The sequence below is a fragment of the Cetorhinus maximus genome, unplaced genomic scaffold (assembly GCF_964194155.1).
Source record: "Cetorhinus maximus unplaced genomic scaffold, sCetMax3.hap1.1 HAP1_SCAFFOLD_1640, whole genome shotgun sequence".
Classification (NCBI taxonomy): Eukaryota; Metazoa; Chordata; class Chondrichthyes; order Lamniformes; family Cetorhinidae; genus Cetorhinus; species Cetorhinus maximus.
The window spans coordinates 28,726-42,354 of record NW_027597580.1 but is presented as its reverse complement, the minus strand read 5'-3'; the positions used below and the strand labels follow the sequence as shown (position 1 = coordinate 42,354).

At 46.4% G+C, this 13,629-nt stretch overlaps 1 pseudogene; it reads right to left on the bottom strand.

The window, feature by feature from the left end:
• Positions 1 to 8,726: 8,726 nt before the first annotated feature.
• LOC144676491 (heterogeneous nuclear ribonucleoprotein M pseudogene) lies at positions 8,727 to 13,223 on the bottom strand (annotated as a pseudogene).
• Between the last annotated feature and the right edge of the window lie 406 nt (positions 13,224 to 13,629).

Sequence of the window (13,629 nt, the reverse complement as noted above, 5' to 3'; positions counted from 1 at the left end):
CAAGGATAGGGAACATATCAAATGCAAGGAGAGGGTTAAACCCACAAACTCCAATCTTGAGTGAGCAAAATGGGATGGAGAGAGGTATCACAACAAGGAGAGGGAAAAGAGGGTCAAGTCTGGGTCCAGAGAAGAGAACCTTCCATTACACATTTGGGAGAACCAGGTGTTGAGAGTCAAACTGAAAATGCACCAGATACTGTAACTCTCACCAAAGGCCAACCAAGTCAAAGCAAGGAAATGCAAAAGGAGACCACCGATCTTCCAAGCCTTACAAGGACACAGTCAGAAAGTGTCGCGAAACCTCCAGACCGATTAAACCTATGAAGTCAGAGACTTGGAGGGAGAAGGGGTCGTGTGTAAATATAATTGTAAAATATATTTGGATAAAGACTTGCAGAGAGATGTAGTATTAGAGTGTTCAGGACTGAAAGAGTTAATGTGTGGGACTGGAAACATTACCGCCCACATGATGAAGAAAGAGACACATGACCCAGTGCCAAGAAGCAGAAAGCTCATGGCTTAGACTGGGTAATACCTCTATAGTCTTCTGTAACTGTAAATAGTTACGCTCCTCCAATAACTCAGTTACTGTTCAGAAATATCCGAGTCTCTGCAATGATTCCTTAGCCAATAACAACTAACGTACAACAACGAGCACCGGACCTCTCAAAGCTCTGTACCGCCGATGAATTACTTTTGAAGTATGGTCACTGTTGTAATGTGGGAAACAAGTGGCTGATTTCAGTGCAGTTTTTTCTTTAACTTTGAGAAAGTTAGAAAGAACTTGTACTTATTACAAAATTTTCACAACTTTAAGACTTCCTAAAGCACTTCACACTTCTGTAATGAAATTTGTAATGTAGGAATATATTGGCCCGGGCACCAGAACAACTGCTCTGCTCTTCTTTGAATAGCGCAATTGAATCTTTATAAACCACCTAAGAGAGCATGTAGGGCCTCAATTTAATTACCAGTTGAAAGACAGCACTCACCAACAGTGCAGCACTCCCCCAGTACTGCACTGGAGTGTCAGCCCTGATTGTGCTTCTCAAGAGTGGGTACCACTAAGCTACAACTAGCACCTAAAGTGATTAATTTGGAAAATGCAATCAAAGGTAATGGGACTAACCACATGTCTCAAGTTGGAGTATTCATGGAGCGATGCATATTGCAAGCAGCAATATCACTTTGCACCAGGTCTCATTAAAAATTGTCATTGCAGTATTGCACATCAGTTGAATTCTTCTGTCACAGAATGAAAGAACATCATTTATATAGCACCTAACATCTCAGGACATCTCAAAGCACATTACAACACAGTATCATTTTGAAGGGTAGATCCTGTTGCAACCAATTTGTGCAGAGTAAGTTCCCACAAGTAGCAATGGGATAAATGTCTTTAGTGAGGGAGAAATATTGACCAGGACACTGGGGGAAACCTCTTCTTCAAAATAGTGCCATGGGATCTTTCACAACAATCCGAGTAAACAGACAAATATAGAAACATAGAAATATAGAAACTCGGAGCAGGAGTAGGCCATTCGGCCCTTCGAGCCTGTTCCACCATTCATTATGATCATGGCTGATCATCCAACTCAATAGCCTGCTCCTGCTTTCTCCCTGTATCCTTTGATCCCTTTCACCCCAAGAGCTATATCCAACTCCTTCTTGAAAATATACAATGTTTTGGCCTCAAATACTTTCTGTGGTAACGAATTCCACAGGCTCACCACTCTCTGGGTGAAGAAATTTCTCCTCATCTCAGTCCTAAATGGTCCACCCCGTATCCTCAGACTGTGACCCCTGGTTCTGGACTCCCCCATCATCGAGAACATCCTTCCTGCATCTACCCTGTCTAGTCCTGTTAGAATTTTATAGGTTTCTATGGGATCCCCCCTCATTCTTCTGAATTCCAGTGAATATAATCCTATCCGACTCAATCTCTCCTCATATGTCAGTCCCGCCATCCCAGGAATCAGTCAGGTAAACCTGCGCTGCACTCCCTCTATAGCAAGAACATCCTTCCTCAGATAAGGAGACCAAAACTGCACACAATATTCCAAGTGTGGTCTCACCAAGGCCCTGTATAATTGAAGCCTCGGTTTAATGCCTCATCCAAACAATAGAGCCACAATGGTTTTCCAGCCGTAAAATCTAAAAAGGCAAGTATGTTGTTGCACCTTACCGTTTTTGTCATCACTTGGCAATAAATTCACAATCAGCTGATCTCGGGATCCATAGGTCTTTGGAGACATGTGCTACACATGTTGCTTATCATAGAGTTTTAGAATGATCGCAGCACAGAAGAATGCCATTCGGACCATTGTGTTCTTGCTGGCTCCCTGCAAGGACAGCTCAGTTAGTCCCATTCCACTGCCCTGCAAGAGCTTATCTAAATCTCTTTAGAAAGCCCCGATTATATCTGCCTCCACCGCACTTACAGGCAGTACCTTCCAGATCCAAACCACTCACTGTGTAAACATGTTTTTCCTCATGTCACCTCAAATTAGTGTCCTCTAATTCTTGACCCTTCAGCTACTGGGAATAATTTCTCTCTATCTACTCTGTCTAGACCCCGCAATTTTGAATGCTCGGAGGCTTCTTAGTCAAAGAAAACAAATTTTATTTACACGAGAGCTTCCGTGGCTGCTTGTATCCAGCCAGCCCCTCATACAGCCATCTTCTTTTCCTAGGAAACCCCTCCCTAGAATTTATTACCCCTGCGCTACCCCCCTTGGCTGAACAAATCACGTGACCCCTACTCAGTTGAACTGATCTTAAAGTGACAGTCATCACAGCATCTGTTGATAAAATCCTGATCGTGTATGCCTTTTTAATCACTTTCTCAACTTGCCCTGCACTCCTTTTAGAATTGTTTTGTCTATTTTATATGGGAACACCACCACTTGGAAGTCCCCCTCCAAGTCACTCACCATCCTGACTTGGAAATATCTCGCCGTTCCTTCACTGTCGCTGGGTAAAAATCCTGGAACTCCCTCCCTAACAGCACTGTGGGTGTATCTACACCACATGGACTGCAGCAGTTCAAGAAGGCAGCTCACCACCACCTTCTCAAGGGCAATTAGGGATGGGCAATAAATGCTGGCCCAGCCAGTGAAGCCCACAGCCCATGAATGAGTAAATTAAAAAATTGCCTCTCCTTGTCCTTCCTATCAAAATGAATCGCTTCACACTTCTATGCATTAACTTTCATCTACCACGTGTCTGCCCATTCCACCAGCGTGTATGTCCCCCTGAAGTCCATCACTATCCTCCTCAGTTAATGGTGAACTTCATACTGCACCATGAAGTGGTGGAAAGGTAAGGGGGCCACTCGAGCGCCTGTTTGCTGTAGTCTGCCTCAGATTGGGGGGGGCCCTGTGTGTGAGCTTGCCAGAAGACGACAAATTCACCAATTTCAGACCTTCCCAATATTATTTATTTCCGAGGGTTAATTTGAACTTTTCAACGTGTCCTCAAAATGTGGGATAAATGGTTTGATACGAGGCACAAATTCCTTGTGGCGGTTTTATCTCAGGTGATATACGTTACTCCATTATAAAAACAGAAAATGCTGTAAATTCTGACCAGGTCTGGCAGCATCTGAGGAGAAGGAGAGAGTCCGTATGATTCTTCTTCAGGAACCATACAGACTCGAAATGTGTAACTCTGTTTCTCTCTCCAGGATGCTCTCCAGACCTGTTCAGATTTTCCAGCATTTTTTGTTTTTATTTCAGATTTCCAGCATCCACAGTATTTTGCTTTTATGTTGCTCCATTGTTGTTTCCAGCTTATGTAAGTTTAGCATGATAATAAAATAATATTCTACCTTTCTATCATTGTAATGTTAAGCACCTTTAAAAGTGGGACAACGAACAAAGTCGCCTTCAGACCTGGTTACTTGTATATTCTTTTAAATTATGGTTGAGCCCTTTCCAAATGACATTATATGAAGAGGTTCATTTGATCAGGAGTTTCAGCGTAGCAGGATCCAGCTGAGTGTGGTGCTATGTGTGATTGGTGGACATTGGAGACGAGAGGCTGCAGCCCACACAGGAAGGGCAGAGGAAAGGGACAAGGGGCACAAAGGAGAAGGAGAATCTACCCTGAGCACAGGATCTACAGGCAGTGCCTGGATATAGTCAAGGACCAGCGCCGAAGGAGACCGACTCTCTAGTCAGACATCTGTGCCCACCTCTGCGGCATCTCACATGCTGCTCATTACGAAAGTATAATAATTCCCACAATATTATTCAGGTTTATTGTCAAGTAGATTTATGGGTTAGTGTAGATGGTCCTGTCTGTGGGATTTAGTTACATTTAGAGTGAGGGAGACTGCAAGCTTGAAATTATCAAAAGCAGTTAGGTGTAGGAGTGTACTTCAAATGCTAACGAGTAATCATGGATGCTGTCTTAGCATGTAAGGTGTGAAGGAAATTTGGAATTTTGGATAAGTGAAGAAGTTGTCTGGATTTCAAAGGGATGTTAGAATGTTTCCAACTAGCCAGATAAGCAAGGCCAAGCAGTGTGTTTATTTTTCCCAAAGGTCACTGACAATAATGGCAATATGAAAATTTTTATATTATGGGAAAAGTACATTTCAAAGGCATATGGAACAATGGAATTTACAGATTAAAGATGAAGAAATGTATATAAAGGAGAATGAAATGCTATGTTGGGGAGCCATGTAAGATCTAACAGGGACTGTGTGAAACAGCCTTCGGGAAGCCTCTAGCCATTTGTGCATAAGTCTGCTGTGTCCAGTGACTAAAGTTGGAGGCACGTTTTTGGAATTCCACTGTCAGGTGGGTGCTGTGGTAACTTGCTGGCTTGCTTTTTAAATTTAAAATCTATTTTGGACTGTTGCCTTAAAAGGTGTGTAATTTAGAGTCTGGTTAATTAGGAATTTTAGGATTTGTTACAGTATTAAGTAATTGTAGTCTTATGTATATGCTTGAAATCGTGTTAATGAATATTTTAATTTAACTTTTAAAAATCTCTAAAGATCTTAGTTGACTCATTACTTCTGAATTCAGTGCACACATCTTCATAATAAATACAAATTGCAAAACTGTTGTATCAGCGTGGCCAAGTTTCCCTTGTGGATTTAGTCTGCCTGGCACACATCATCTGCCACGTCATAACAAGCACCTGTACATCACAGGTGACCTATGCCCTCTTCACCAAGACTGGGCAATATTTCAGATTCATAACTGATGGGGCATCAGACTCAGTGGGCACTGGGTCTAGTGCCTAGATTGGTCAAGTGCTGCCATGCAATAACCTCCAAGAGTATTGGTCTTTATCGGTGCTCTGCTGCGCTCTCCATATAACGGTCCTTCAGATATGTGGACCTTGAGAACAGTCAGGCCTTGGAAGGGAAAACTCATCGTGGGGAGTGAGCAGGAGGAGGAGGTGGTAAGGGAGGAGGAGGAATAGGATGCAGAGGGAGATGACGCTGAACAGAGAGGTGCCCCTGCTGAACAGTGAGATAGTCTCCTCCTTCCACCCTCCAGGAAGAGGACCCCCCTCCTCTCCCTCCAGGGGGGGAACCAGGGCTCTGACTCCTGTGACATCTCATTTCCCTGTGGTACAGCGGAAGGCTTTGGCACAAACTCACTCCCTCAGGAGAACCAGCAGCCTCACTGATGGCTGCCCAATTGAGTGTCTGAAACCCACCTCTATTCCTGTCCCCGCTGGCTTTAATTGAACAGGGAAATCATTAATGGCTTACTCCCTGCGGAAATCTGGGGGAAGATTTTCCCCTCGTTGGCCAGGCCTGGGAATGGCCAAGAAACGGTCCGCCACCCACAAATGGGACCCCGACAGTGACTTCATGTTGGCTGGCCAAATAACGGCCAGCATGAAACACGCGCTGAGAAGCTCAGCGCTGCCTGGGTGGGGACGACGAGAGGCGAGCATTAAAGTCCGTGCGTGCACAGGGAGCGCGCACTGAAAGCTCCCTGAAGGCACAGAGCTGCCTCAGGGAGCTGAAGATATTTGAGAACAAAATTGAAGATGTTAAAAATCCAAGAAAAAAAAAGTGTCCATACCGTGGACTCACGTACCTTTACATGGTGATTATTAAAATCCTGCCCAAGCACCAACCAGCCCGTGGTTGAGGTTTCGCAAAAAATGTAACAGCCGCCTGGTTTATTCGCCCGTCCACCAAACGTAAGGTTGGATGGGCAGAGAAAAACTCAACCTAATTACCAGCTTAAGGGCCCTAGTAGGCCTCTTGTCGGCAGGTGTGCTGCTGACTCTCGCGCATGCCCGCTGACCGAAATATCACACGAGTGTGTGGTGATGTCAGGACACTCACCTGACGTCACCGCCCGCCATTTCACGCCAAGCTGAAAATCCCGCTCCTGAACTTCAAGTCAGCTTGCCACCAGAAGCGGGTTTCTGACAAAAAAAAACCAGACCTGGCTCCTGTTTCTCACCTTCTTGGTGAGGATCTGGCCCCTAATGTCTTATGTCTCCCCTCTTGACCAGACTTTAGACCTGTGAGGGCCAGCGTTGGTGGGGGTGGGGTGGGGGTGGGGGGAAGCAGAGTTTTCAATCTCCATGGAATTTTTTTTTAAAAACTTGCCTTTCCAGGGTGTTTTTTTGGAGCAGGAATCAGGCATCAGCCATTTAGGATTTAAAGGGGCCTCGCAGCATTTAACATTCATTCAGTCGGATCTCCACGGCAGCCATTGCTGCTGCAAAGCCTGTGACCCCAGTATCTCGCCTCATGACCCCACTGGGGTCCATGATCCCCCCCCCAAGAAGACCCCTAAGGCTCTTCTGGTCCCACTGAAAGTCAGCGGACTTTGGGCTGGCCCACCACATCCTCCGTGGCAGGTCCCACCAAGGCCAGGCCGGAAAACCCCTGCCCATATCTTGATGGTTAGGAACATGATATACCTTTACTGGGCAGGACACAGCCCTTTTCCACCTCAGAGGTAGCCACCTTTCTCCACTGACTTGCACTGCCCCCTCGCTGGCAGCCTGCGGGAGGCCCTATGTCAGACAATTTACATAGTCCAGGCGTGTGCCCGGAATATTCCAAATGGGAGGTGTGGAAAGTGTTGGACTGACCAGCCACTCGAGGTCTAAGCTGATAAAAGTTGAAACAAGCACTATTTTAAGGAGGGCCAGTTTCACTGGGACTGAAAGTCTTCCCAGGCCAGTTCAGACCATGAATCCTTTGGTGCGGGCCCTACCTTCAGTGTTACGTTGTGCTGAGTGCTGGGCTGAGTGCTGGTACCCGCTCACCATCAGGTATGTTCAGGCACAAGAGGTGGCATGGGTGGAAATTCCAGTAGCTGATGCAATCCTGCCAGCCCTGCCTTCTTTGGTTAGGTCCGGGTGGTATGGCACTGCACCCCCCCACAGAAATGGCTGCAGTCACGGCTTTGGGGCAGAATATCGGGGTCCTGCCACATTTGCTGCCCCACCTCTGCACTCCACCATATTGCCCTCCCTCCCCTACTCCTCCCCCCACTCCATTTCATCCCTGGTCCCCAGTTTTGCCCCAATTTCACCCCAGCAAACCAAGGGGCCATATTTCTTACTCTCAGACTACCAACCTGTGAGATAAGCGTGCAGTCTAGGGCTCATAGAATGAATACAGAAGGAACGAATTCCATTGAGAAGGTACAGCGCTGATGAAAGCAAAGGTCAAGCAGCTCACGGAGGTCATCTCAAACCAAAATGGCCGTGCACTCATTGGCTTTTAAGTCGGCTTACACGTCGTTTTTGAAGCTGGCATCTGCCTAGAGATTGGGCAAGTTGGGAGTTGCCTTTGATGGGGGGGGTGGTGGGGGGGGTGGGAGACAGTGCATGCATTTGGTGGTTAGCACTGGAGACAGATGCGGACAAGAAAAGCATTTATTAAAACAAGTGACTTGAGGAATTTGGTCTTTCAAACGGCGTTATTTTAAACTCTAGAGTAAACCTTTCAGACAGAGGATGAATGTCTGGCACATGGCGCATCAGACAGTGTTTGCTATGAATATATCCAGACACTGCCAGCTTCAGCCAGCAGAATATCAATGTATTGACACGAGGAACTTCTGTTAAAAAAAGGTTTGCTGCACCATGTAGTACGACCGTCATGATTAACTCCAAAAGGAGAAAAAGAAACCCATACTTCACTCTATATTAGCCGGTGACTCCCGGCTGCAGTGGAAACTAGGGGTGTAGTAATGTCACTGGACTAGTAATCCAGAAGCCCAGGCTAATGCTCTGGGGACACAGGTTTAAATCCCCCCACCATGGCACTTGGTGGAATTTAAATTCAATTAATAAAATCTGCAATTCAAAGCTAGCCCCAGTAATGGTGAACATGAAACTATCATTGATGTAAAAAAATAAAATACCATCTGGTTCACTAATGCCCTTCAGGGAAGGACATCTGCTGTCCTCCCAGTCTGGCCTGCACGTGACTCCAGGCCCACAGCATAGTTGACCCTTAACTGCTCTCAAGGGCAATTAGGGATGGCCAACAAATGCCCACGTCCCATGTAAGATTAAATAATATGCTTGGGATTCAGCCTCAAAGGGCCTGAAATTCAGAACAGGCAGAGGAACAGCCACCCTGAACAGTCAGACCTTCCAAGGATGTATGGGAGAAAAGTAGCGCTCTGCACGTACGAATGGAGCTAAGTGGTGACTGGCCCTATGTACATGTTCACCCCATGGGCAGAATGTTCCCCGTGGGCTTCTGAACCCCACCGTCAGGCTCCAATGGGGCCAGAAGCCTGCACCATGAGAGAAACACAGTCATTGTGATTTTCCCTGGGGCAGCCAATTAAAGGCCAGAGGGCAGGCTCACCGTCCAATTAAGAAGGGTGGGTGGGCTTTCTCAGCTGAATGGTCAGGGGCCTTCCAGCTGCAAGGCAGCAGCAGGATATGCCATGCCAGGTAAGGAAGTCAGAGAGAGGGTGCTTCGAGATGGAGGCACAGATATTGCCAGCTTTTTAAAGGTTAAATAAAAAAATGGCCTTTGCAGCTGGACCAGCATTGTGATGGTGGAGGGGGCGGGGGAATCTACTCCACATGGAGGTCTGCGGCTGCAGCTACTGCTGCATCCAGGCAGGCAGGAAAGGCTTCTCAACATGCCTGGAGTGCTGGGTCCCCAGTCTGCTGCCAGCAGGCTCCACTCCAAGCAGTTAAACTGCCCCCCCACTGCCTGTTGGAACCTGGAGGCCGACTGGAAAATCCCAGTAGACCCAATCCTTAAGTGTTCGTTAATGAGCTTAATTGGCAGACCCGTCCAAATGGACAGATAGCCCTGCCGCCCCCAAATCCCACCCCACCGAAATTGGCCTGGGAACATCAGGATGGAGCTGGGGCCCTGACCACTTTCAGTGCCTGCTCGTCTCTGTTTCCAGCCCCGTTGGGGCCTAAAAACCAGGCCCCATCACAAGAGGAGGTTTGTGCTTCCCCCTCTACTCACTCAAGTGCTAATTCTGACTGGAATTTGGCATCACAAATTCCGTTTGAGATACTGAGTTATAGTGATCAGCAAATTTGGAGGCTTTAATCCCTGGTCCTTGTTTATTTAAGTCTGGGTGGAGGAACTTCAACTGGTCTCCATGTCCCTTGGGCTATGCAGCTGGGGAAAGCGAGACCCAGGCTGCCATTTTCTCATCAGGCCGTACACAATGGTGTCGCTCCCCCCACCCTCTCCCTGCCTTACATTGGACAAGACCTGGTTCTGATGTCTCTTCAATAACAGGTAATAAAGCTAAAGTTCACAAATGTTCTAAATTAACAAGTTGTATTTTTATAGCATCTTTAACAGAGTAAAAAAGATCCTAAGGTGCTTCACAGGACCATTACCAGACAAGCATTGATGCCAAATTACATAAAAAGATGTTACGATAAATGAAAGCTTGGTAGGCTTTAAGTTATTAATTTGATTGTCTTAAGCAAATAAAACCAGGTAATAAGGCACATATATTTGCTCCAATGGATCTCTGCAGGTAACAGCTAACGGAATATTACTAGTTACTCCCCAAAGAATCCTAAGCCAGTCAGTCAGATGCTACTGAAATGGGCTGTGCTATACTGAACTCTTTTATCAGTATACAGTACCCTGTAACTGAATATCCTGCCAGGATTCACTATCTGGACTCTTTACAGAAAGAATGGCCATTTGATGGAGGTACACAAGGGGGTCACAGTTGCTTGTGAAGCCAAATTCTAGTAAGAATTAACAGTTAAAGGGAATGGAAATAACGACTGGAAGAGAAATAAATGTTCCTCATTTCAGCAACTTCCCATTAAACAGAAGGGGTTTTGTGGCTCAGAGGGTTAGGGTTGGTGTGGAATCGAAGGGAGAGCGAACTCCTGTGTCTATCTATCTCCCCAACATACTGTTCTCCAACTCCCACAAAGATAAAAACTAGAACCTGTTGCTTATAGATAATGCAAAAAGATGAGTCCCTTGTGCATTCAGAAAAACTGGCAGGAAATCTTTATCTCCTTCCTGAAAGAGGATGTCAAGGCAGTAAAGGACGCGGGAAACCGCCTGCTACAAAATACATCGGACACAGGATTGACCACACAAGTGGTCCTGCAGCAAACTGGTGACCTGCACTGCCTGAGTGTCTGCACTTCCAAAACAAGTAAAGAGAATTCAACAACAACTTTCATTTATATAGCAAAAAGACCACAAATCACTTACAGGAGTGTTACCAAACAAAATTTAACATGAACCACATAAGGACATATGCCATAAGGTATAATTCACAAACTGGCCATTTGACCCAACCAGTCCATGCTGGTGTCTTTGTTCCCGTCAAGCCTCCTCTCATCTTTTCTTATCTAAATCTATCATCGTAACTCTCTGTTCCCTTCTTCCTCATATCCTTGTCCAGCTTCCCCTTAAATGACCTATACTACGTATTTACTTGACCCACTCGTTGGACTGAATTTTACAAGACGCTATGGTTCCTGCTACCCACCTCGGCTAAAGAGGTCAGAGGAGCCTATCCATAATAAGGCTAGCCCACGGCAATTTAACGCTGGGAGCAGCATCAATTGCTTTAAGGCAAGACTTGCAATTGAATTGATAGGCAGCTCTGTATTCCCCAATACAGAGGAGTGCAGGTAAGTCCAGGAGTCTTGGTAAGGGCACGACAGGTAGTGAGAGTGGATTCAAGAGGCCAGGGGGAGGATTAAAGGCAGGGAGAGGACCTTTCAGTGGAGGAGGGGGTTGCCTCTAATGGACTCAGGGGACCCCAAAGGATGTCCTCCCACCCCTTGCCTGACACCAGCCGGACTTCCTGCCTGTTGTAGACCTCCCACCCCCTCAGTAACATATCGGCGGGGGTGGGATGGAGTCCTTAAGTGGCCACTAAATCAATCGTCCCAAGGCTGGGTGAGCCACTCAGTGCCTCCCCCGTCCCCTGTAAAATTTGATACAGGTCGGGGGCAGTTGAGTAGACAATGGGAAGGCTACCTGCTAGGTTTTGTTTGCCCCTCACCTTCAAAGCTGCCCGCAGGGGAGTGTGAAAGTGCAGCTCACTGTGGTAGTTCACTGAGTAAAGAAGTTTCTTCTGAATTTCCTATTGGGTTTCTTGGTGACCATCTTAGATTGATGGTCTCCAGACTCATAGGCTCAGACATTTACAGCACAGAAGGAGGCCATTTGGCTCAAGGTGTTTGAGCCGGTCAACAAAGATCTGACTACACTAATCCCATTTTCCAGCACTTGGCCCATAGACCTGGAGGCTATCGCAACACAAGTGAATATCTAAATACTTCTTAAATGTTGCAAAAGTTTCTGAATCAACTACCTTTTCAGGCAGTGAGTTCCAGACTCCCACCATTCTTTGGGTGAAAAGATTTCTCCTCAACTCCCCCCTTAGCCTTCTACCTCTTACCGTAAATCTATGCCCCCTGGTTATTGACCTACCAAAGTCCCGGTCAAAACCACTGCCACCTATTTCTCCACCACTTCCAGGACCACTCATTCCTCCTTGGAACATGTCTCCCATTCCACCACCAACAGGTCCTCTATAATAATCCATACCTCCTGATCCTCCTGATCCTCCCATGTTCATTCCTGGGCCAAACCTCCCCATGTTATCCATCCTGTCCACCCCACCTCCACCACCACCACCCCATTGACCATCCATGTTGCCTCCTCCCATCTGGTTCATGCCATCAAATCCCATTCCATCCATGCCCATGCCTCCCATTCCTGGACTCATGTCTCTAGGTCCAGCATTTCCCATCCCTGCATTCAGATCTCTGGCATCAAGTGGCTGGCTGCCAGGTCCTAGGCCCATACTAATGCCACCAAGTCCCTTAGGAAGTTGTGAAGTATGATCTGCACCATAGAAGTTATACTTGGGCATGGATTTGTTATCCATCTTGATGTGCATAGGCCTGTCAAACAGAAGCTGCCCATTGAACATTGAATCTGTTCAAGCTACATCAATTGGGCGCTCAAAAGTTAAGTGCCCATTCCATGACTCTTCCCATCTTTGTCTTCCACTATAGCTGCCCATACCACAAAGCCTGCCATGGAGAAAACTTCCTTCAACTTCTTCCATCCCACTTTTGAAATCAAGATTAACAATAAAGATGGTGCTTCCAAGTCTGCCATCCTGTAGGGCATTGAGAACATCTTTGGAGACCTGAGAGTCATGCAAGACAGCAGGTGGGATATTCATTCCCAGACCACCTACACCTCCTCCACCACCCACTCCCATCCAGGCAAAACCTCCGAACTTCTGCATCATACCTCTTGCATGCCCACCATCCAAATCCTCTTCCACTTTAAGAGGTCTTACACTGAAACTTTGCTTATCCATCACCTCCACAGCCTCTCATGTTTCCTTCACCCTTGAATTCCACAACACCACATCCCCTCGACTTTCCACCCACATTCATAAAGAGTTCCACGCGAGTAACCTCACCAACTTTCTCTCATATCTTTTAAGTGTTTGTCACTTCCTTTCAAATTGGATATTGCTCACAAAAATCTGGAATCTTGCATTTTGGTTAGTTGAATATAGCTCAAAGTGGTTCCCACCATGCTGGCTGCTTTTTTCCTTCAGTTTATCATTTTCTTCATTTTGAAGTTAAGCTTCATTTGTTTCAGTCTGGTTCTGATCCTCATCCTCATCGCCACCGCTCAGGTTATTCTCATCCTGCTTCTCCTCCAGCTCATGGTTGCTAATCACAGGCTCCTGGGGTGTGGGCTCCAAATCTGCCATCCTAGTTTTGCTCTTCCCCACATGGCCTGTATCGTTTCTATCAAAACCTTTCATAATTTTAAAGACCTCTATGAGGTTACCCCTAGGCCTTCTTTTTTCAAAAGAGACGCAGCCTGTCAATCCCGTTCTTCATATCCAATGCTTCAGAGAGTGAGAGACAGGGATGTTTAAGCTCTGGGAGATTTCTCTCCTAGTGTGTAGGCAGCTAAAGGTACGGCTGCCATTGGAGGAGAGAAGGAAATTGGGGGATGGGCAAGAGACTCCCATATAGGCCATGGGACATACCTTCCTTATGAGGAATCTCCTTAAACCAGTCACCTGACATAAAGGACATGAAATGGGCAGTGCTAGTAACGTGAATTTGGTTCATTGCATATCAGTGCAGTGTTGTACACAGCGCCAGATG